The following is a 24107-nucleotide window of genomic DNA, read 5'->3' as shown; positions in this document are numbered from 1 at the left end:
AAATTACTTTTGGGGATAAATAAGCTGAAATACAATTTCCATTGCTCATATACTTTGTGGTGGATTGGTCCGCTCAAATATTTGCTCCCACTTCATTGCAAACAGTACTACAGAGGATGGGGAATTGAAAACTATTATTTCCCACGTCCCTTTGCAGCTTGGGTTTAAGATCTGACTTAGATTCCACCAATCAGAGAGAAAGGTGCTGGGGGCAAGGCATCCATTTGGCTGGTCCAACTCCATCAGGTGAAGCAGTAAGCACTGGAGCCAACAATTGTGTCTATGGATTCCTGATAATCAGATGGGCTGGAGTGATGTGTTCCTGGAACAGGCAGTTGAGACAACGAGGAACCAGCTTCCTGGTTTCCCAGCTTCCTGATGGAGACACAGGTAGCAGTTTCCTTAGCAGGTCAGTTGGTATTCTGGTCATTATTCCAAGAGGCCTGACCTAGACCTGCTGTGTCATTTCTTCTAACAGTTTTACAGGCACTTAATTCCCTGTGCTTATAAATCCCTTTTGTTTAACACACATAGAACGATGCCTGTTACACTAAACCCTGACTAATATTCATAATTTTCTTTTTCTTCCCTTTTAAATTTTTTATTATGGGAACTTTTAAACAAATGTAAATGTGAATGGAATAGAATAATGAATCCCCATGTACCAAATTCAACTATTATCAACTTAGGCCAGACTGGTTGAAATTTTACCCCACATCATCACATAGAACAGTGTTTCCCAAAGAGTGGTACGCGTACCCCCAGGGGTACGGGAAGAGTTTGCTGGGGGTACGCGTTGCACCGGAGTTTGGTGGGGATATGCACTGCACCGTGCTTAGCTGCGCCTAATTCTACGTTCTCATGAGTACGAGGGGTACTCAGCGCTACGAAAATTATAGAAGGGGTACACATATGTAGAAAGTTTGGGAAACACTGACATAGATTTATTTTAAAGCAGATTCCAGATATCCTATCTCTGTAAATATTTCAGCACATATTTCTAAAAGGGAAAAACTATTTTTTCAAACAATATTGCCATATCACTATCAAACCTAAAAAAAAAAAAAATGACAAGAATTCCTTAATACCACTAAGTATCCAGTCACATTCACTTAGTTTTTTAATTATTATGAATCAGTTTGTATGTGTTTTTTTATTCTGAAGAACCAATAAAATCACACCTCTCTGAGCTCAACTTCTGAGGAGCAATCCTGACAGCAAGGGCAGTGGTTGTAAGGGCCACGGGGGTCCCGTTCTTGCTGCCATCTCTCCCAGTAACTGACTGAGCCTCCTTACCCATGTGCGGTCTTTGAATCAACAGGCTCTTGGATGGTAATGGTATGGATCTAAGAGCTGCTTTTCTGTGTTTTGGAAAACTTCAAACAGGCTAAACAGGTTAACTAAAATGCTTGCCTTTGCAGATTGCATTAATTTGATGTGATAATCCTAGGTTCTAACTGCTAATTTTATATATCTTCAAGGAGTAAAATTGGAAAATGAATTAATACATTAACACTGTAGTCAAGACTCATTAAACAGTACAGTTGAGACCTGGATGTTGCACTACATATCAATTATACTTCAATTAAAATAAAAGCTTAAAGTGGATACTCAAAATCTTTGAAAACCTGAGGCTCTTAGGAGGTGGGGAATAATAAAAATGGCCTTTGGTGGTGAACAGGCTGGGAGCCAGTCAGCAATCGAAGAGGAAAAGGTGCTTTCTCTATCCCCACTCAAACCTCACAACGTACCCAGGGCTAGTGATCGCAGGTGTGCTAGGACCCTGTATCGCCATTTCATCTCTGCTGGCTTCCCCAACCTCTGTCAGTCACTCTCAGCTCTACATCTGGAAAGTAACTGTGTCTAGAACCTTGAACTACCACCTGCCCCTCCTCTCTTCACAGCCAACAGACCGAACAACTTGCTCCTGGCCTCATCATTCCCCTGAAACCACGCCCGACTGGCAAACTCTGGCCCAGCCATTTAGGAGCTGTGTGACCCTGGGCAAGTAGGTTAACGCCTCTTCACTTCAGTATCCTCTTCTGTAAAATGGAGATAAAGTAATACCCACCTCATACAGTCGTTATACTGATTCCACTATTGGGTCCATGTGCAGCACTTACAGCAGTGCCTGGCCTAGTAAGCTATGGTGACTATGGTGGCTGCTCTCATTTTATTTTATTTTATTGATTAAAGTATTACAAATACTAGTAATTATGTCTCCTTTTTTTTTCCCCCCATTGGCCTTCCCAGTCTCCCCTACCACCCCAGGATATGCCCTCACCCTCCTCCCCCATTTCCCCAGTGTCTTGTGTCCATTGGTTATGCTTATATGCATGTATTCAAGTCCTTTGGTTGATCTCTTATCTCTCCCTCTCAAAAAAAAAAATCTCCCCAGCCTTCCTGATGTAATCTGACAGTCTGTTCGATACTTCTCTGCCTCTCTATCTATATCTATCTTTTTATTCATAAGGTTATGATGTTCTTTATTTTCCATAAATGAGTGAGATCATGTGGTATTTTTCTTTCAATGCCTGGGCTTATTTCACTCAGCATAATGCTCTCCAGTTCCATCTATGCTGCTGCAAATGGTAAGAATTCCTTCTTTTTTATAGCAGTGTAGTATTCCACTACATAGATGTACCATAGTTTTCAAATCCACTCATCTGCTGATGGGCATTTAGGCTGTTTCCAAATCCAAGTTATTGTAAATTGTGCTGCTATGAACATAGGGGTGCATATATCCTTTCTGATAGGTGTTGCTGTCTTCTTGGGATATATTCCTAAAAGTGGTATTACCAGGTCAAATGGCAGTTCCAGTTTTAAATTTTTGAGGAAACGCCATACTATTTTCCACAGTGGCCGCACCAGTCTGCATTCCCACCAGCAGTGCACGAGGTTTCCTTTTTCTCCGCATCCTCTCCAGCACTTGTCATTTGTTGATTTGTTGATGATAGCCATTCTGAGGTGGCTTTCTTGTTGTTTTGTTGATGGTTTCTTTTGCTGTGCAGAAGCTTTATTTTGATGTAGTCCCATTTGTTTATTTTCTCCTTAGTCTCTCTTGTCCTAGGAGCTATGTCTGTTAAGATATTGCTATAACATGTCTGAAATTTTGCTGTCTATGGAGTCTTGTAGGATTTTTATAGTTTCCCATCTTACATTCAAGTCCTTTAGCCATTTTGAGTTTGTTTTTGTGTATGGTGTATGTTGGTGACCTAGTTTCATTTTTTTGCATGTATCTGACCAAATTTCCAAGCACCATTTTGGCTCCATGGTATGCTCTTGCCTCCTTTGTCAAATATTAATTGAGTATAATGGCTTAGGTCAATTTCTGGGTCTCTTTTCTGTTCCATTGGTCTATATGTCTGTTCTTGTGCCAGTAACAGGCAGTTTTGAGAACCATGGCTTGGTAATATAGTTTGATGTCTGGCATTGTGATCCCTCCAATTTTGTGCTTCTTTCTCAGGATAGCTATGGCTATTCAGGGTCTTTTTTTGTTCCAGATGAATTTTTGAAGAGCTTGTTCTACATCTTTGAAATACTTCATTGATATTTTAATAGGTATTGCATTGAATCTATAGATTGCTTTAGGTAATATGGACATTTTCATTATGTTGATTCTACCAATCCATGAACATGGTATGTTCTTCTGTTTGTTTATGTCTTCTTCTATCTCTTTTTTCAATGTCCTGTAGTTTTCTGAGTACAGGTCTTTTACATTCTTAGTTAAGGTTATTTCTAGATATCTTAATTTTTTTTGCTGCAATGGTAAATGGGATTTTTTTTTTTTTCTGAGAGTTTATTATTGGTGTATAAAAAGGCCAAAAATTTTAAAACTGGAACTGCCATTTGACCCGGTAATACCACTTTTAGGAATATATCCCAAGAAGACAGCAACACCTATCAGAAAGGATATATGCACCTCTATGTTCATAGCAGCACTATTTACAATAGCTGGGATTTGGAAACAGCCTAAATGCCCATTAGCAGATGAGTGGATTTGAAAACTATGGTACATTTACACAGTACCCATTTATGATAAAATCTCTCAGCAAAGTGGGAATAGAGGGAACATAATCCTACATAATAAAAGCTATTACCATAATAATTTGCTAATGTTTGGTTGTCTGCTCGGCCATTCAACCAATCAAAGCGTAATATGCTAATGATATGCTTAAGACACTCAACCACTCGCTATGATGTACACTGACCAACAGGAGGCAGACAGCCAAACACACAACCAGTTGCTATGATGTACACTGACCACCAGGGAGCAGATGCTCCCACCAGCAGGTTAGCTTGCTGCTGGGGTCTGGCCGATCAGGACTGAGTGAGATGATCCCTCCTGCCCCGACCCCGATCTTGCACTGGTGGGCTCCCTCAGCCTGTCCTGCACCCTCTTGCAGTCTGCAACCCTTCAGGGGATGTCAGAGGACTGGTTTTGGCCTGATCCCACAGGCCAGGCCGAGGGACCACACTGGTGCACAAATTTGTGCACCGGGCCTCTAGTTCAACATAATAAAGGCCATATATAAAAAAACCCACATCCAATATCATACTCAACGAGCAAAAATGAAAAGTGTGTCCCTTAAAATCAGGAACAAGACAGAGATGTCCAATTTCACAAGTCTTATTCAACAAAGTACTGGAAGTCCTAGCCACAACAATCAGACAAGAAGAAGAAATGAAAGGCAACCAAATTGAAAAGGAAGAAGTAAAACTGTCCATTATTTGCAGGTGAGATGATATTATGAGAGAGAACACTAAAGATTACACCAAAAAATTAGAACTGATAAATTCAGTAAAGTAGTGGGAGTATAATTCAGTTGCATTTTTATACATACAACAATAAGGGAACTATTAAGAAACTATATGAACTATTAGAAAGGGAAACTTAGAAATTAATCCCATTTAAAACTGCATCAAAAAATAAAATACCTTGGAATAAGTTTAATCAAGGATGTAAAAGACTATACTTGGAAAATTATAAGACACTGAAGAAATAAATGAAATAGATACAACTACATGGAAGCATATACCATGTTCATGAATAGAAAAGAATTGATATAATTAAAATGTCCATACTACCCAAAACAATCTATAGATTCAACCTAATTCCTATCAAGATATCAATGATGTATTTAACGGAACTAGAACAAATATTCTAAAAACTTATATGGAACCACAAAAGATCCTGAATAGCCACAACAATCTTGAGAAAGAAGAGCAAAGTTGGAATAATCATGCAAATAATATTGAACTATACTACCAGCCCATAATAATCAAGCATGGTACTGTCATAAAAACATACACATGGATTAATGGAACAGATTAGACAGCCCAGAAATAAACTCATATATTTATGGTCATTCAACAAAGAAGGCAAGAATATACTATGGGGTAAAGATAGTCTGTTAAATATATGATATTGAAAAATTGTGTTGGACAGAAAAGTGAAAAAAAAAAAAAAAAAAGAAAGAAACTAGACCACCTTCTTATACAGCACACAAAATTAAGCTCAAATAAGATTAAAGAATTAAATGTAAGACCTGAAACGATAAAAATCCTAAAAGAAAACATAGGCAGTAAAATCTTGGATACTTCTTATAGCAACATTTTTTCTGATATGTTTCCTTGGGCAAGGGAAACAAAATAAAAATAAATAAATAAATAAATGGGACTATATCAAACTAAAAAGCTTTTACACAGCAAGGAAATCAATCAACAACATGAAAAGACAACCCACTGAACGGGAGACCATATCTGCTGTTATATCTGGTAAGGGGTTAATACCCAAAATTTATAAAGAACTTATACAACTCAACACAAAAACAAACAATCCAATCCAAACAAACAATTGGGCCTAAACAGGCAGTCGGACATCCCTCTTGCCATCCAGGACTGCTGTCTCCTAACTGCTCCTAACTGCTCACCTGCCTGCTGGCCTGATTGCCACTAATTGCCCTCTCCTGCCAGCCTGGTCACCCCTAACCGCCGCTGCCTTGGCCCCTGCCAAATTGGCTTTGTGCAGAAGGACATCCAGATGGATGTCTGGAAGATGTCTGGTCTAATTAGCATATTGCCATTTTATTAGTATAGATCAGTGTTTTTCAACCTTTTTTGGGCAAAGGCACACTTGTTTCATGAAAAAAATCACGAGGCACACCACCATTAGAAAATGTTAAAAAATTTAACTCTGTGCCTATATTGACTATATATAAAGTAATTCTCTTGAATACGAATCAAATAAACACAAAGAAAGTATTTTATAATTACTTTATTATGAAATATTAAGTAAACAAAATAGTGAAAAATTATAAAATTCTTGTCTTGTCTGCACCTACGGCACACCAGGCAACATCTCGCAGCACACTAGTGTGCCGCGGAACAGCGGTTGAAAAACGCTGGTATAGATTATACAACATGAGCTTTAAGGTAGAATTGCATTAGTAGAAATTAAGAGACATTTAAAATATTGGTTTGATATGATTCAAACCCACTTGTTTATGACAAAATCAAATCTTTAAGAATAGGATTGCTTCCCCTAGCTGGTTTGGCTCAGTGGCTAGAGCTTCAGCCTGAGGACTGAAGGATCCCCAGGTTCAATTCTGGTCAAGGGCACATGCCTGGGTTGCGGGCTCGATCCTTAATAGAGCATGTGCAGGAGGCAGCTGATTAATGATTCTCTCCCATCATTGCTGTTTCTATCTCTCTCCCTCTCCCTTTCTCTCTGAAATCAATAAAAATCTATTTAAAAAAATAAGAATAAGATTGCTTTGCTATCAAAGCAAGTAAGGTGTGTCATTTGTGGTCCCTGGTGAAGTCTGAGCAGCTCAGTTGCTCAGTAACTTCGCTGGGTTCTTATCAAATAAAATCCATGGAGAAGCATCTATGCCCACCATGCATTTAGGCTATAAAGACTGAAAGTTGGGGAGGACAGAGTGCTTCTGGGGTAGGAGACAGTGAGGGTCAGTGGCTGGGAGGCAGGAAAGACGTGGGAATGCCCAGTACCTGGAAACACCAGAGGGTCTGGGATATGCAAATCTGCTGGGGGCGGGGTCAGGCCCTGTGAGATCAGGTCCAGAGGGCAGGGATGTGGTTCCAGGGAATCGCCTTCCTGTGAGAGGGGGTGGGAAACAGGTACCAATGCCTGAGTGGGATGCCCCTCAGTCCTGGATCTCTCCCAGGACGGGGAGGGTGTTTGCACTGGTTTATTGATTCTTCTTACATTTTGAAGGGGGTGGCAAGGAGTGTCTACCAGACATGGTTTCCTTCTGCTTGCTCGCCAGAGCTGCCCATGTGATGGCTTTTCCCTTCCTTCCCCGATGCCCCGAGCTAACGTGCATGAGATCGCCAGGGACAAAACTGGGGCCTCCATTGTACTGCGTAGAGATTGCCCTCCACAGTAACCTGCCTGATATAGGTAGGGTTAAGGTCATTTTCTGCCAAAACGGCTCCATTTAAACCAAGCTGCCACTTGATGCTGCTTAGATAGGTGCTGGCTGAGCTGTTTGTGGAGGGTTTATCATCCCTTCTGGCTGTTTCCTTGGAAACCACAAACTCAAGATAGCAGAGCCAGGGCTGCACGCTTTTCAGCACTGGCTCTCCTCAATCAGCTGCTGAATTTACTTGAAGGATGTAGAGTAATTTTTAAATGATACTAAAGTGTGTACAATTAGGTCAAAGCATTATGCAATTGTCTTCTATTAATTTGTACGATTGAGGGTCTGGAGTGTTTGAGGATGTCAGCTCTCACAGAGCATAGTGATTTTAACTATTGAATTTAACCAAAATCTCTAGTGACTCTTTCAGCAGGGAGGCCTCTGGGTTGGGCAGTGCCATGGGCCTGTGCACGCCTCCACAGATGGCCACTTCTGCCAGGAGCCCCTCCCAGGTCAGGTGGCCTCCAGGCGGGGCAGCACAGTGTGCCTGCTTATGCCCCCTGGCCAGGCAGCCTCCAGGCTAGTGGCACATGGGCCTGCACATGCCTCTGCTGGTGGTCACTTCTGCCGGGGGCCACTCAACCTCAACACAGGGCAGGGACACTGTGAGCCCGCTCGTGATCTCCCACCGGGCAGCCTCCAGGCTGGGTGGTGCCGCGGGCCCACACAGGCCCTGCCAGTGGCCACTTCCACCAGGGGCTGCTCCTGACCAGTTGTGACTGCTAAGGTGTCTGGACTAATTAGCATATCCCTCTATCATTATATAGGACTAGAGGCCTGGTGCACGAAATTCGGGAGGGGGGGGCAGGAGGGTGTCCCTCAGCCTGACCTGCTCCCTCTCTAACCCAGGACCCTTCAGGGGATGTCTGACTGCAAACTGGCTGGCAGGGGAGGGCACTTGGGGGTGAAATCAGGCCAGTAGGGGAGGGCAGTTGGGGGCAAACTAGCCTACCGGGGAGGGCAGTTGGGGACATTAGGCAGACAGGCAGGTGAGTGGTTAGGAGCCAGTGGTCCTGGATTGTGAGAGGGTTATCTGACTGCTGGTTTAGGCCCGATCCCTGGAGGACTGGTCATCCCCAACTGCTCTCCCCTGTAGGCCAGTTTGCCCCCAACTGCCCTCCACTGACAACCTGATTGCCCCCAACTGCCCTCCCCTGGAGCCTGATTGCCCCTAACCCCCTGCCAGCCTGATCTCGCCCATAACTGCTCTATCCTGCTGGCCTAATTGCCCCTAACTGCTTCTGCCTTTCCCCCCACCACCATGGCTTTGTGTGGAAGGAAGCCGGACGTCCGGAAGATGGCCAGTCAACCCGGTCTAATTAGCATATTTTCCTTTATTAGCATAGATATCAACAAACAACAAGTGTTGGCAAGGATGTGGAGAAAAGGGAACCCTGTCCAGGTGCACTTTTGGTGGGAATAAAAACGGATGCAGCCACTGTGGAAAACAGTATAAAGTTATCTCAAAAATTAAAAATGGAACTGCCTTATGACCCAGTTCTGGGAATATATCCAAAGAAACCCAAAACATTAATTCAAAAGAATGAACCCCTATGCTCATTGCAGCGTTGTTTAAAATAGCCAGGATTTGGAAGCAGCCCAGGTGCCCATCAGAAGATGAGTGGATTAAACAAGCTGTGGTACCTTTAGACAATGGAATACTACATTTTTTGTCAAAACAAAAAAAAAAAAGAGAGAGAAAAGGAAACCTTACCTTTTGCAACAACACGTATAAATCTGGCAGGTATTATGCTAAGTTAATTAAGTCAGTCAGAGAAAAACAAGTAACATCTCACTTATATGTGGAATCTAATGAACAAATAAATAAAATAGAACAGATATAGAAAATAGACGGACAGCTGTTAGAAGAGAGGGGAGTTGTAAGGGCTGGGCGAAAAGTTAAGCAAAACAAAACAAAACAACAAACCTCATAGACAGACAGTATGGTGTTTACTAGAGGTAAGGGGATGGGGCAGGTGGAAGGGGGTAAAGGGGATAAATGGTGACAGAAGTAGTCTAGACGTGGAGTGGTGAACACACACTACAATGTACAGATGGTGTATTATGAAATTGTATACTTGAAACCTATATAATTTGATTAACCAATGTCACTCCAAAAAATTCAATAAAATTTAAAAAGTTAAAAACAAAAAAGATTTAAAATATTAATAGTGATAAGCTCCCTTCCACACACACCAGTTTCTGATTTAATTGACCAAGGATGGCATCCAAGCATGGATATTTCAAATGCTCTCCTGAGGATTCTAATGTGCACTAAGACCTATAGATTTAGACTCAGGGTTAAAAACAAATGCAGCCAGGGCCCAGGCAGAATAAGTGAGCAAAGCAGATCGGGCATAAACAACCAGAGAACACGTATCCCATCTATTTTAGTAAGAAAAAGCCAGGTATTTCTTTTAAAGAAATGCAAGAGATCCAGATTTTAAATGAAATTCTGCCATTTAAATGTTGACAACTAATTCCTCACAATTTTAAAAGAAATGGTAGGTCACACAAAACACACCCACAGGCTTCATCCCTTAACAAAACCAGTTCAATAAAGCAAACACAACTTCTTCCCTGTACTCTGTCCTGTCTCTCTCCCACTCAGTGCCCACCTCCTTCCCTCCCCCCCCCCCCCCCCCCATACCTTGGGTCCTAGGGCCTAGGCTATCCCTTTCCTTTTGCTTTCCATTGTCTCCTTCTTTCCCAGTCTTCTTTGTCACTCCTAGGAGATGGAAACAGAGATCCCACACATTAAATCTTTATGCTGCTGTGGCTGTATCGCTCACTGGACAGGCTTCTATACCTGGGGAAATTCAGGTTATAAATTGTAACCTGAGGCTGTGGCTCCATGATGTCAACAACTGGTTGGTTTAGTTGAGTCGAGGGAAAGGTCATCATGATTTCACATTACTAAGATTTTATCAAATAACATATGGAGGTCTTCATGTAATTTCTGATTCTGTTTTGTCTGCTTTTAACTCCAAAACACTGCATATTAGAATTACCCCTGGTGTTTGTTGAGTTTGTGTGTGTGTGTGTGTGTGTGTGTGTGTGTGTGTGTTTTAATTCTCATGTCTTGGTTCTAACCCAGGCCAACAAATCTGAATGTCTGGAAATGGAGTCTGGGCATTCAAAGCTTTAAAAAGACCCCAGGTAAGACCAATGTGAAGGCCGAGTTGAAAGTCACTAATCTAAACCCATCTTCTAAACATTAGCAGCGTGTTTAACCTCAGATGATTAGTTCCTTTAGCTTGCTCAAGGATTTTCTAGATTGCATTCTCATTGTGTCTTCACAATTCTGGGGGTGAGGCAGCTCAGATGCTATTATTAGCCTTAGACAGATGATAAATGAGGCATTAAAACGTAAAATGAATTGCCCAAGTGTACCCAGTTAATTATTGGCAAAGACACATTGTAACTTCACTCGAGGCAGAGTCCCTTGATTGCAACCCCAGTGCCTGCAGTTTCCCAAACCAGGGGGCATTTGTAATCACTAAATTCCTAACACATAGGTGGTCCCTAGAAAACCAATTAATATAATGTGTTTAAATTTCAAAAGTAAGTATAACAATGACTCAGTTTAGGGTCAGTGCTTCAAGGTGTGTTTTTTGGAGATCTAGGATGTGATTTTGAACGTGCTTACTTCCATACACGTGCTTTCCCCACCCCCACACCACCCTTCACAGATGCATCTTCTCCCAGAGACTAAAAGGATTCAGGTAGTTTCCCTCAGGTATTATTTTCTGAAAAGCATTTTTAAATTATTATTGAGTCATAGAATATCAGAGGTAAGGGGAACTTGACTGATCAACTTTCCCCACTCCCTGTGATAAGTGAGAAACCCAAATTTCCTTTAAATTCAATATATTATATATAGAATGCTAACACCATGCCAAGCACTTCACATCCATTATCTTAATTAAGTCTTCAGGATACCTTAATAAGATGGGTACCACTACTGCCACCATCAGTGTTATGATCATTATTTCATTAAAACAAACAAACAAACAAAAAAACCAATACCTTTAATACCCCTTTTTAATGCCTCGACCTTTTAATACAGTTCCTCATGTTGTGGTGACCCCCAACCATAAAATTATTTTTGTTGCTACTTCATAACTGTAATTTTGCTACTGTTATGAATCGTAATGTAAATATCTGTGTTTTCTTAGGGCGCCTAAGACCATCGGAAAACACAGATATTTACCTTACAATTTATAACAGTAGCAAAATTACAGTTATGAAGTAGCAACGAAAATAATTTTATGGTTGGGGGTCACCACAACATGAGGAACTATATTAAAGGATCGCAGCATTAGAAAGGTTGAGAACCGCCGAAACCGGTTTGGCTCAATGGATAGAGCGTCGGCTTGGGGACTGAAAGGTCCCAGGTTCGATTCCGGTCAAGGGCATGTACCTTGGTTGCGGGCATATCCCCAGTAGGGGGTGTGCAAGAGGCAGCTGATCGATGACTCTCTCTCATCGATGTTTCTAGCTCTCTATCTTTCTCCCTTCCTCTCTGTACAAAATCAATAAAATATATTTTAAAAAAAAAAAAGAAAAAAAAAAAAAAAAAAAAAAAAAAAGAAAGGTTGAGAACCACTTGGACTAGGCCATCACAAATATGTAGAATTTCAGTAGGCATTCCAGTTTGGAATCAAAACTGATAATGAGGTGGAAAAGTGACAGGGAGGGTACAAGGTGAACAGGGACAAAGAGGTGGAGAGAGGTGAGAAGTCAGATTGTGGAGGGTCCTGAGTGCCTGGCTAAGGATTCTATACTTTAATTGTGGGCAATAGGAACCCACTGGAGATTTTAGAAGCAAGGTCATTAAAAAGTGCAAACTGAGCCTGGCTGGTGTGGCTCAGTGGTTGAGCGTGGACCTATGAACCAGGAGGTCGTGGTTGGATTCCTGGTCAAGGTACATGCTCGAGTTGTGGGCTCAATCTCCAGTGTGGGGCCTGCAGGAAGCAGTCAATCAATGATTCTCTCTCATAGTTGATATTTCTCTCTCCCTTTCTCTCTAAAATCTATATATATATGTGTGTGTGTGTGTGTGTGTGTGTATTGATTTATGTATTTATAACTTTTAAGTATATATAATATATTAAAGTTACCTGTAAAAAGTGCAAATTGTTTTAGAAATACAGATCTCCTGGAAGTGTGGAGATTGAATTAAGGGAGCTTGATATGGAGAAGACCAACTAGAAAGCTGTTATACCTCATCAATTAGCCACTTTACTTTTTAACCACGTGTTGTGCTTCCATCTTCCTCCCTAGAGGAAGGATTTCCTGGTTTCTTCAGGGCACCTCCATGTCTTTTTCATGATTCTTGTATCCCAACACCCTACTTGAATCGCCATGTCTAGGTCTGGTGACAGAGACTTGAACTTGGACATTGGGACTGGGGATGAGAAAACAGGTTTGAGGGGCATTTGCAAGGGCCTGGCGGCTGCTCAAAAGTGAAGAGAGGAAAAGAGAGAACGAGAGAAGCAGACTCGAAAAAGATTAATGTTTCAACCTAGGAAAAGGAGAACCAACAATGAGATGTAGAAAAGAATGGGTGATCAACACTAGCATAAAGAGGTGCATGAGATGAAGACTGGCCAAGATCTCAATCCAACGGGCATTTTATTAAGCAGCTCCTCTGCTAGTCATTAGAGGAACAATGATGAGTAAGATTGGTTTAGGGCCGAAACCGGTTTGGCTCAGTGGATAGAGCATAGGCCTGTGGACAAAAAGGTCCTGGGTTCGATTCCGGTCAAGGGCATGTACCTTGGTTGTGGGCACATCCCCAGTAGGGGGTGTGCAAGAGGCAGCTGATCGATGATTCTCTCTCATCGATGTTTCTAACTCTCTATCCCTCTCTCTTCCTCTCTGTAAAAAAATCAATAAAATGTATTAAAAAAAAAAAAAAAAAAAAAAAGATTGGCCTCAAGTAGCATCCAGAGTGAGGAAAAGACAGGACTAGCAATAGACTAAGATGCCAGGCCTCTGAGTCTCAGGACAAATGTCACCCTCTCACACAGGCACTCCTCGAGGGTCATCTACCGTGAGCACCCTCCCCTACCACGTGACACTGTTTTACTTCTCCAGTGCACTCCCACATATCTGAAAGTAGTTTATACACGCACATATTGCCTGTCTCCTCCCTGCCCCAGAACAGAAGCCTCACAGGAACTGAGTCTTATTAGTTGCTGCCAACCACAAAACAAGCCCAGCCCCCCCCTCCCCCCACCCCCGCAAGTATTAATTGAATATGTAGTGTGTGTGTTTTTAAAGGGAATAAACCTCATCAAGGTTATGACCTCCAACCAAACTAGGTGGGTTTCCAGATGGCTAAGGGACACACTGAGAACTGAAGTGACTGAAGAGCAAAGCCCTTTGAGGCTGGGGTTGAACCAAAATCCAGGGGGGCCCACAAGGGACCGACTGCTTCACATAGATTTCAAGGGTCTCAGCCCTGCGGGAGACGTTCGGTAACAATGAGGGCAGCCAGCCACCTAGCTCAGGTTTTCTTTCCGTTGTCTTTCTGACGTCAGAACAAGCACGAGTTACTGCACAATTCCTTCCACCAAGGTGACAAATTACAGCCTTGCTGGGCCCTGTAGTCTGCAAACCGTAGATGCAGTCTCTCCTCCCCCTTATATTAAAAAAAATTTTTTTTTAACCCGCCGCAGAGATGTCAAACCCATAGGTACGATGAAAACTGGGTCTGTGCCGCAGCAGAGCGAGACACAAAGGACTCGCGACGGTAGCACCACCCTCCCCAGCTCAAGGCAGCCTGTAAAAGGCACCAGAAACGCCCGGACGCTGTTAACCGCGAAATTCTTTTTGCCGCCATATGCACTTCCACCTTCTCTGACTACAGTCCTGCCCGAAGCCAGGGGCGGGAGACTCCGCAGGGGAGCAGCGCCCAGGCTGCCCCGGATGGTGCGGGGTCCCAGTGGGGGCTGAGGAGCCCGACAATCTGGTAGAATAAGGATGGGGAGGGCGGGACGCACGCTAGGGCAGCGGAACGCCTGCCTCCCGGCCCCGCGGCCAGGTTAAAGGCCTTTTGTGGCCACATTTTTAGGGACGGGCAAGGATCCGGAGGGGAAGAGAGACACTCCGGACCCAGGCCACGCGCAAGCGGCGGCCTTTTGTTCGTCAGCTCCAGCGACCCTGGCTCCCAGAACAGCACTTTCCTCCTCCCCCATCTCCTCCTTGATTTTGGAAAGAACCTCTTCAGGGAGGGCAAGGACAGTGGTCAGTGTTAGCATCCTTGTGATCTCCCCCAGGCATCCTCCTGCTCCTCTCCGTTACCCAGACCCGCAGAGCTGGAGCCAGGGCGGCACATGGGATCCGGGGCCAGCCCTGGGAATCCAGCCGGCCGCACGCACACCCTCAGGGCATCCCACACGCTCCCCCTGCCCAGGTGCCCGGGATGCAAACGCTCCTCACATCGGCGGCGCTCTCCCTGCAGACCCGAGAGGTCCCCGGCCTCGGGTAACTGAACCAGGTCGGGTGCCATGTGCTCCCGCCTTGAAAACGGAACCGAAAAAAAAGTAAGCCGCCGCCAGGGAAAGGTGAAAGCAGGAACCTCCGGGCCTCCTCCCGCTGCCACGTGCATCGGGAACAACAGGAGACCCGGACTTTTCCTTTCCCAAAAGCAAAAAATAAAAACCACACATCCAAATGCATACGGCACAACCGCGCACCCCTTCCTCCCTGGCCCCGCACGGAGGACCTCTCTGTTCCCGCCTCCTCCCCACACCTCTCTCTCCAACATCCCTTCCCTGGGCTCCCTCTCTCTCTGGAGCCAGGAAAAATGACCCTACCTTGGGCAAAAAAAAGGGAAAAGTGTCGCACAGGGGTGAGACGTCAAGGTGTCCTTCTCCCTTCCGGACGTCCTCCCCGGCGGCGGGGTGATGTCCTTTGTGCCGGGGTCTAGCCGCCCCAGCCGGGGAAACGCGGCCTCTGTCCGCGAGGGCCGGGCGGGGAGGTCTGGCAGGTTTCCGAGGAAGAAGGTGAAGGGCGGCGGTTCCCGGCGACCTTCAGCCTGCAGCGAGGCTGCCTCAGCCCGCGCTCCCCCAGCTCCCCTCCTCCTTTAGGGGCGGATTGCATCAGAGCCTCCCCCTCCTTCCCGCCCCCTCTACACTCACTCACACACACTCACTGCCCGCCCGCCCGCCCGCCCCGCACTCACTGCGACACGCTCGGGAGCGCAGGGTCTCCTGGCGCCGTCATCCTCTTACCGGGAACCGCGGCGCCCGCGCTCCCCCACGGCCGGGGAAGGGGTGGAACGTGGAAAGTTAAGCCGATCCGCCCGGCCCGGCGCGCCGCCACCTCCCCTCCCGCGGGCCCGCTCCGTAGCCAGAGCGGAGCACCGGGGAGCAGGGTGTCTCTGCTGGTGGCCGAGCCCGCCGCCTCCCTCCCGCCGCCTGCGGAGGACGCAGCGGCCGCGGCGGGCGGAGAGGGAGCATCGGGAAAGGGGTGAGGGATGGGGTGGCGGGGTGCGCCTAGGCCCGGCGCACCGACGCGAGCCGTGGGAGCAGGGGCTGCGCGCAGGCTGGACACCTGCCCCACGCCCCCCTGGAGCCCGGCAGCCGGTCCACAACCGGGCGGTGGCGGTGGCGGTGGCTGCAGAGACTGGGTGGAACCCTTGGGTATGGGAGTGGGGAGGCCAGGTGGGCGCGGGAGGAGGAGAGGAGGGCGCCCTTTGGGGTCCGCCGGAGTCCGGCCACGGGGCCGCAGGGATGGAGTTGCATTGTGGGAAGGGCGCCGAGGGGAGGACAGCCGCGCGGGCGGAGGACAGCCCTGGAGCTGCGGACGGCTCTGCAGCGGTGCAATGGCTCCGGGAACCGCACCGAGCCCGCCTCGGTGGACGCGAAGAGGGGCGATGGGTCCGGGCAGCGGGGCACCTTGGGAAAGCCTTTGTCTCTAGCCCGCAGTGGGAGGGGCCTCCCCTCTTCCGGGACCTGCAGCGTGGACCGCGGCACCCCTCGGAGATCGGAGCTTTGAAGCTTCGCTTTGGGGACTGGGTGTGACTAGACCGGGAAAAAAAAATAAAAGGGTTTGCTGAGCTTGCAGCGCGCACCTGCCTGGGCGCGCAGGGGCGCGGGTCCCCGCCTGGCCGCCCACGTGACGCTGCCCCGCGCTGGACGCGCCGGAGGGACCTGGGCAGAGGCGCTTCCCATCCGCCGGGCGGTGCGAGCCAGGGAGCAGGATGGCGGGGACTGGACCACGGGGCCCGGTTCCCCTTTGCTTCCTCTTTGTTTCAGCACCTTTTCATTGACTGGGCCCTTCCTGGCAGGGGAGTTTTTGTTTCCGTAAAATGGCGACAGGAAATCCCACCTGCGCGTCAGCCACCAATTAGGCTGTCATCATAGAGCTTTTTATTGACAGGAATGGTTCAGTCTCCCTGTTCCATCAAAACAGGAAAGGGAAGGTGAATCATAAATTAATCCACCTGGGTGTTTCAGGCGGGCAGACAGTAGTCTGTGATGGAGTGGCTAATGCTTTTTTATTTTTTTTTTATTTCATTTTATTTTCTTAGCACCACTGGAAAAGCGAGAAGACAGCCAAATTTCACAACCCTCATAACTAAAATCCTGTTGCCGTGGAATGGCAGTAAATCATCTTTAGTTCAACAACGGCTTCCTGAGAACCCCATTTAGGAGGAATACTTTTGAATAAACCTGAGAAACTGAACAGTCATTGCCAACAGAGGGGGTAAAATGATGGGCAGCCTATCCTAGACAGACCTGCCATCAAATTCTGTCTGACAGTTATTGCTTTTTTCACCCACCCACTTTTGTCCTTATCCTGTTTCCCCACTTTGTTAAAAAAAAAAAAAGGGGGGGGGGGAGATTAATAGGACCCACATCATAGTAATATTTTACAGGTTATCAAGAAGTCGATTCTCCCCGTCTCCCATTTCCGTCCTAGAAGCAGCTCATTTAGTATAAAATTACTCATTTTAAGTAGCATGCATCTTGCCTGAATGGCACCATAATTCTTATGAAAAAACTAGGAAGTCTGAATAGGCAAAGTAGGTAAACTATGGGCACAGGTCCATAAGCCTGTTGAAATGTTCACCTTATTAAGCAGAATGTATATATAAACCACTAATGTTGGTTTGCAAAAAAAAAAAAAAAAAAAAACCACAAAACTATCTTTTGATTATAGTTTTAACTTACTTGCTAGTTTCAGAGTACCAAAAAACTGCAGTTACCTGGCATTTTTTGAATTGGATTCAATAGTGATGAATTGAGCTTCTACTCTTTGCCAGCTAAGCACGTTAGATATAAATATTCCCTCATTTAATCCTTGTAACCACTCAATTAAGTACTATCCTCTTTGTATAAACAAGAAAGCAAGTTCTGAGCGGCTAAATTGGCCACATCACTTAAGACTAAGTGGTGAAAGGGGAAGTGAGGGGAGTGATTCCTGTTCAGGTCTCAGTTCAAAAAGTCCGTGCTTAGCCTTAACCACAATGCTATAACCATCTGCATCTAGCCATTCTTGGGCCTAGAATCTACAAGGATCTCCACCCCCATTTAGTTGACAACCTGTAACTGCAGTGTACACGTCAGCCTGGAGGCTGAAATGAAGAACTGTCACCATGTGGAGAATCGGGGGTAAGGAAGAGGCAGTGTTTATGTAACGTCCTGTAAATATCTCTCTCTTCTCTGAGTCCAGCATGACTAGAGAGTGGTCTGGTTCCTGAGTAGGGGCTGCTGGGGATTGAGAAAATGAAAGAAAGAAACAGAAACAGAGATAGAAGGAAACAGCTGAGACCGGTGGGACAGCTCTCCTCCGATGGAGAGACAGTGACCCAGAGCCTCTACAGCTCATTTATTTTGTACAGCAAAAACCAGGAAGTTTTACTAAAGCCCAAGACAAAGGAGATTATGTGCATTCTTGAGGCTTCTTTGTAATCTTCACTTCTAGGTGGGCCCGGATAATCACTTTTGTTCCTGGTGCTCGGCTGGATTTAGAGAATGAAACGCATCCCCTGGAGCCTGAGCTGAAGGTCAAGCTGACGACACACCTGCCTCTGGCAAGGTGTGTTTCCAGGATGTGGCCACTGGATTCAGCTGACAATAATTAAAGAAATGCTCATGTGCCTTCCCAGGTGCTCTCTACAACTTTCACGTGCATTTTTCTCCTTGACTACTTGTAGGTGAAACTTCTTTTCAGAGTAAGTAGCTCAGCTCTTAAATCCAATTGCTGTGGTCTCAAATGGGGAAAAGAATGCCATGATGACAACTGCCCTCTTTGTGCTTATTGAGAGATGGGTAATAGAATAAGCACTTTCCAGATAGTTTCCTATTTGTTTTTTATTGAATTGATTGGGGTTACATTGGCTAATAAAATTATATACATTTAAGGTGTACAATTCAATAATACATCATCTATATATTGTTGTGTGTGTTCACTATGCCTTTATGGTCAATTAATATTTGACCAAGGAGACAAGAACACGCAATGGGGTAAAGATAGACTAATTAATAAATGGTGTTGGGAAAGTTGGACAGATACATGCAAAAATGGGGGGGAGGGGAGGACTAAACCATACACAAAAAATAAACTCAAAATTGACTAAAGACTTAAATGTTAGATTCAAAATCATAAAAGTTCTAGAAGAAAACATAGGCAGTAGAATGTTGATCATGGCAACATTTTCTTTTATCTGATGTATTATATCTCCTTGGGAAAGGGAAACAAAAGAAAAATAAACAAAACTACATCAAACTACAAAGTTTTTGCACAGCAAAGGAAACCATCAACAAAAGACAATCCACTTAATGAGAGAACATATTTGCTGATACATCTGATAAATGCTTAATATCCAAAAGCTATAAAGAATTTATAAAACTTGCTGAAACTGGTTTGGCTCAATGGATAGAGCGTCGGCTTGGGGACTGAAAGGTCCCGGGTTCGATTCCGGTCAAGGGCATGTACCTTGGTTGCGGGCATATCCCCAGTAGGGGGTGTGCAAGAGGCAGCTGATCGATGACTCTCTCTCATCGATGTTTCTAACTCTCTATCTCTCTCCCTTCCTCTCTGTACAGAATCAATAAAATATATTTAAAAAAAAAAAAGAAGAAGAATTTATAAAACTCAACACCAAAATACCCCAAAAACAATCCAATTAAAAATGGGCAAAAGACTTGAATAGACACTTCTCCAAGAAGGACATACCGGTGGCAGATGGTCTGTCCATTTAATTCTCACAACATTCCTAAGAAGTGCAGACCATTCTAATCCCTGATTCGGAGATTAAGGAACATAGCCCAAGTTCACACAGCTCTAATTGGCACTTCTAGGGCTTGAATCCAGAGCTGACTCCAAAGCTGATTCCCTATGCTTGACTCTAATCTGTTTCCCGACGCTGGGTGAAAGAGGTGAAGGGATTAAGTACAAATTGGTAATTACAATATAGTCACGGGGATGTAAAGTACAGCATAGGGAATATAGTCAATAATATTGTGGTAACAGTGTGTGATGCCAGGCGGGTACCTGGATAATAGGGAGTTCACTTTGTGAACTATATGATTGCCCAACCACTATGCTGTACACATGAAACTAATACAAAATAATATTGAATGCAATCTGTAATTGAAAAATAAAATGTTCCCCTCTTTGGAAGGCTAGGAGGTGGGACAGGTCCCAGACTACTCTGCCTTCAGATGTGAACCACTGCCCTGTGTTTATAGAGAGTCCAGGGAATTACTCTTTAATAGGTTTGTGAGCTCCAAGGGCGCTGTTGATAGACTGAATGTTCCCAAAATGGTACTGAGGTAGTCGAGACACATTAACAGGTTGTATTGTAACCTGCCCTGTGGAACTGAGAAAATAAAAATTCTTTTTAAAAAAATGTATATATTTTATTGATTTTGTACAGAGAGGAAGGGATAGAGATAGAGAGCTAGAAACATCGATGAGAGAGAGTCATCGAACAGCTTCTTCTTGCACACCCCCTACTGGGGATATGCCCATAACCAAAGTACATGCCCTTAACTGGAATCGAACCCCGGACCCTTCAGTCCGCAGGCCGACGCTCTATCCACTGAGCCAAACCGGTTTCGGCAAAAAATAAAAATTCTGTCTCTGCTCTGAAAGTGAGGCTGGAGAAGGAATTGGTACTGTAAAAGGAAATTGAATCACCTCAGGTCACCCAGAAGTTTCCAGGAGTCCCATAGGCCCTTCCTGTGTGGTTCCAGGAAGGAGGGACAGCTTTGTGAACAAAGACCAATCACATCCCAAAGAGGATGCAGCCTACGCTTCAGCCACACCTGCTGCCAACCCAGCTTCACGCTGTAGTCACCGGGCTTGCACTGGCTCCCTGCCTGAGTTACCCAATAGGGCAAGCTGGAAGCATTGCCTCCAGCAGCGCTCTAAGGGAAAAAAAGAATAAGTTTTGTGGTTTTCAAAGCTTTCCAAATAATCTGGTCTGATACTAGCAGACCCCTTGTGTATGAGTTTCCATAATAGGATCAAAACTATCTTCTGAATAAGTAGAAAAAACTTGTAACAGAAGCAATAAAACCATCCATGAACAAATCTTACCTTGTTAGAAAGTAAGTTATTTTGAAATTAGCCTTCTATTTCTATTGATAGGGTCTACCCTGAAACAACAAATGGTCTTCAAAATTATTGGGTTCTCTTTTGGCATTTCCTTGTCTGAGTAACTTTTTTTTTTTTTTTTTTTACCATGTTCCTTGGATCTCACCCACAGATGACAATATTTTGATATTAGGAGTTAAACAGCCACAGCAAAAAGGAATTTGGTCATCCTTCTGTAGATACATGGCACTGGGTCCTAACCCCCTTGGTAGCACTGTGACAGGACCTCCTGGCACCTCTTTCCAGCTTCCTGGTGAACATTCCACCGCACCAGATTTGTAATTGGCTCTGGCTCCCATGGATAATAAACTGAATTTAAATTAAAACCCTAGTACGGGCCTCTTTAAATATGCCGATTGTCTCTGATTTTGGCCCCATCAGTTTTGTAGGGTCACGTATATTTTATCTCTCGGGAGAGTGGGGAATAAGGTTCGTTAGGTATTATAACTCGTCGACAATACAATCTTATTCATCCAAGCCAAACTAAGAGCCAGGGCCAGGGATCAGTCCTGAAGCTTAATGTCTAATTTACCTGACATTAATTTATACATCATTATGCAGCTCAACTGTGTGTGTATCTTCCTAGCTGGTTGCCAAATTGGGTAATGATACCCATCTGATGATCAAGTGGCTCCGTGTCTACAGAATACTAGCACACAATAGGTGCTCAACAGATGCTATCTGTTAATAGTTTGCACACTTTGCAGAAATGAGCTCTGGGCAATGAATGTTCAAAGCACAAGCTGATAGGCACAAAGTATTTTATTATACTAACCCCGTACTGGAGCAGCTATCAAGCTCTCGCCTCTATTCCACTTCCTCTCACTGTGGGAATGAGGAGACAGGTGGTATTTCAAAAATCATAATTATAGCTAATTTTTCTTGATTTATTTTTTGGTTTGTCTTCTATTTTTATATTCATAATTTTTTTTGGAAAAAAATTGAGGTTTTTTTTAGACTTACAAATTAATTTATCATACAGAGATATAATACCCACCAGGATTTGGCCTTAGTTTCTTATGGCTTAGGTTTCCCCCCCCATTTAATTATTATTATTTTTTGTTTAAAAATATATTTTATTGAAGAGAGAGAGAGGAAGGTAGGAAGAGGGAGAGAGAGAGAGAGAGAGAGAGAGAGAGAGAGAGAGAGAGAGAGAGAAACATTGTTGTGAATAAGAAACACCAATCAGTTGCCTCCTGTACATACATCGACTGGGTGTTGAACCTGAAACCTGGGTATGTGCCCTGACGGAGAATGGAGCCCACCATCCTCTGGTATATAGGATAACACTCCAACCAACTGATTCACACCTGCCAGGGCTAATTCTCTTTTATTCTTTAAATGTTGTGTTTTTTTTTTTTAATTGATTGATTTTAGAGACAGAGAAGGAGAAACATTGATTTGTTGTTCCACCCATTCATGCACCCACTGGTTGAGTCCTGTATGTTTCCTGACCAGGGGTTGAATCCCACAACCTTGGCTATGGAGATGACACTCTAACTAACTGAGGTACTCTGCCAGGGCCCATTTAATTCTTCGATCCATCTAGTGAGAGTTAAGAATTTAAATTGATTTGTTCAAATCACTAGTCAGTTATATTTAGTGCCCATTGTTAAAATTCCTCCTTAGTTGTGGTGTCTCCTTTATCCAATGTTATTACATTTAAATATATACTATATTAGAGGTCTGGGTCACAAAAATTCGTGCACTGGGCGGAGGCTGGGGGAGGAGGGGAGTCCCTCAGCCTGGCCTGCACCCTCTCACAGTCCAGGAGCCCGTAGGGGGTGTCCAACTGACAGCTTAGGCCTGCTCCTAAGCTGCAGTCTGGCCTCCTTCTGTGGGATGCAACTCAGGCAGGTCAATTTGGGCACAGAGCTGGCCGGTCCCACCCCCCATCACCCCACCACTGCTGCCACCAGTACTCCCTCTGTAGGAGGTGATTGGGCAGGCTGATCAGGGCACAGTGCTAGCTGGCGAGTAGCCAGCCCCTCCTCCCAATCTTGCTTCCCCCATCGCCATCTTCTCCCTCTGCCCGCTGGCATGTACCTTGCCTGGCCTGGTGCCTCCTGCTTGTGGGCCCAAAACCCCACGGACACATAGTTCCACTGTTCAGTCGATTTGCATATTACACTTCTATTATATAGGAAAATATATATATATATACTAGAAGCCCAGCCCGCTAAATCGAATGGCTCTGCGCCCTCCCACCCCCATATGGCCTTGCTGTGCTCACAGCCGCGCCCAGGCTTCAAGTCCCCACCAGCGCCCTTGCACTTAGCCTCTTGGTGACCAGTCTTTGGTCATTCCACCGTGATGGTATCATGACCACAGGGTTTTTATGATAGAGATAAGGTTCTACTCCTGACCTAACTATTCTGTCCACTGATCTGTCCATGCTTTTGTTATCTATTACTTAGACCCTTCTTGTGTGTTTTAATATCTACTAGGGCACAAGTCTATTGGTATTTTTCTTAGTTACTGTATCTGTTTATTACTCCAGGTGAATTTTTGGATCATTACTAAACCAATAAAACAAAAACACTAGAATTAGAGGGTTTTTTTATACTTGTAAATCAACTTAAACACATGCATAAAACATTTACAACAGAAACACCAAATATCTAAGAATTCCCTTGACAAAAAATGTGTAGGCTCTCTTTTCACATTTTTTTTAAAGTCTTCACCAAAGGATTTTCTATTGATTTTTAGAGAGAGTGGAAGAGAGAGGGAAAGATAGAGAGGAACATCGATGTGAGAGAAACACATCGATTGTTTGCCTCCTGCACGCACCCAGAGGAAGGGCCCTCATTGGAGAGAAGCCTGCAACCAAGGTACATGCCCTTAACCGGAATCAAGCCTGGGTGCCTTCAGTCTGCAGGCCAACACTCTATCCTCTGAGCCAAACCAGCTAGGGCTCCACAATTTTTAAAATATAAAAAGTGGCTAATATGTAAGTGAAGATCTGAATACATTGAAAAATATACTATTCAGTTGGAAGATAGCAATTTTTCCTAAATTAATTTACACAAAATTAACTGCACATGA

At 44.5% G+C, this 24107-nt stretch overlaps 1 protein-coding gene and 2 long non-coding RNA genes across 6 annotated transcripts in view; 2 read left to right on the top strand and 1 right to left on the bottom strand.

Annotated features, from left to right (window-relative positions):
* The window catches only part of SLC38A1 (solute carrier family 38 member 1), a 70722-nt gene extending 54953 nt beyond the window's left edge, over positions 1–15769 (bottom strand). Inside the window, exons 1-2 of one of the 4 annotated variants that reach the window (XM_084876661.1) lie at positions 15686–15769; positions 15269–15434 (exon numbers count right to left, since the gene is read on the bottom strand). The gene's annotated coding sequence lies outside the window, so the exon portion shown is untranslated. Of the gene's footprint in view, positions 1–15268; positions 15435–15636 lie in introns of all 4 variants that reach the window. The other 3 variants (XM_084876660.1, XM_084876663.1, XM_084876662.1) reach the window with 3 other exon arrangements.
* Positions 11788–24107, top strand: part of LOC311618919 — a 422988-nt gene continuing 410668 nt past the window's right edge. The window contains exon 1 of the long non-coding RNA XR_014794411.1: positions 11788–12039. This is a non-coding gene — a long non-coding RNA (uncharacterized lncRNA). The remainder of the gene's footprint in view (positions 12040–24107) is intronic.
* On the top strand, positions 16788–21369 carry LOC311618918. The gene is made up of 4 exons (XR_014794410.1): positions 16788–16878; positions 16987–18070; positions 18384–18633; positions 21175–21369. It is a non-coding gene; the product is annotated as an uncharacterized lncRNA (long non-coding RNA).

The sequence above is a fragment of the Pipistrellus hanaki genome (assembly GCF_964339955.1).
Source record: "Pipistrellus hanaki genome assembly, chromosome: 3".
In the NCBI taxonomy this organism is placed as follows: domain Eukaryota; kingdom Metazoa; phylum Chordata; class Mammalia; order Chiroptera; family Vespertilionidae; genus Pipistrellus; species Pipistrellus hanaki.
Note: the sequence above shows the minus strand (reverse complement) of the source record. Positions and strands in the feature narration are given on the sequence as shown.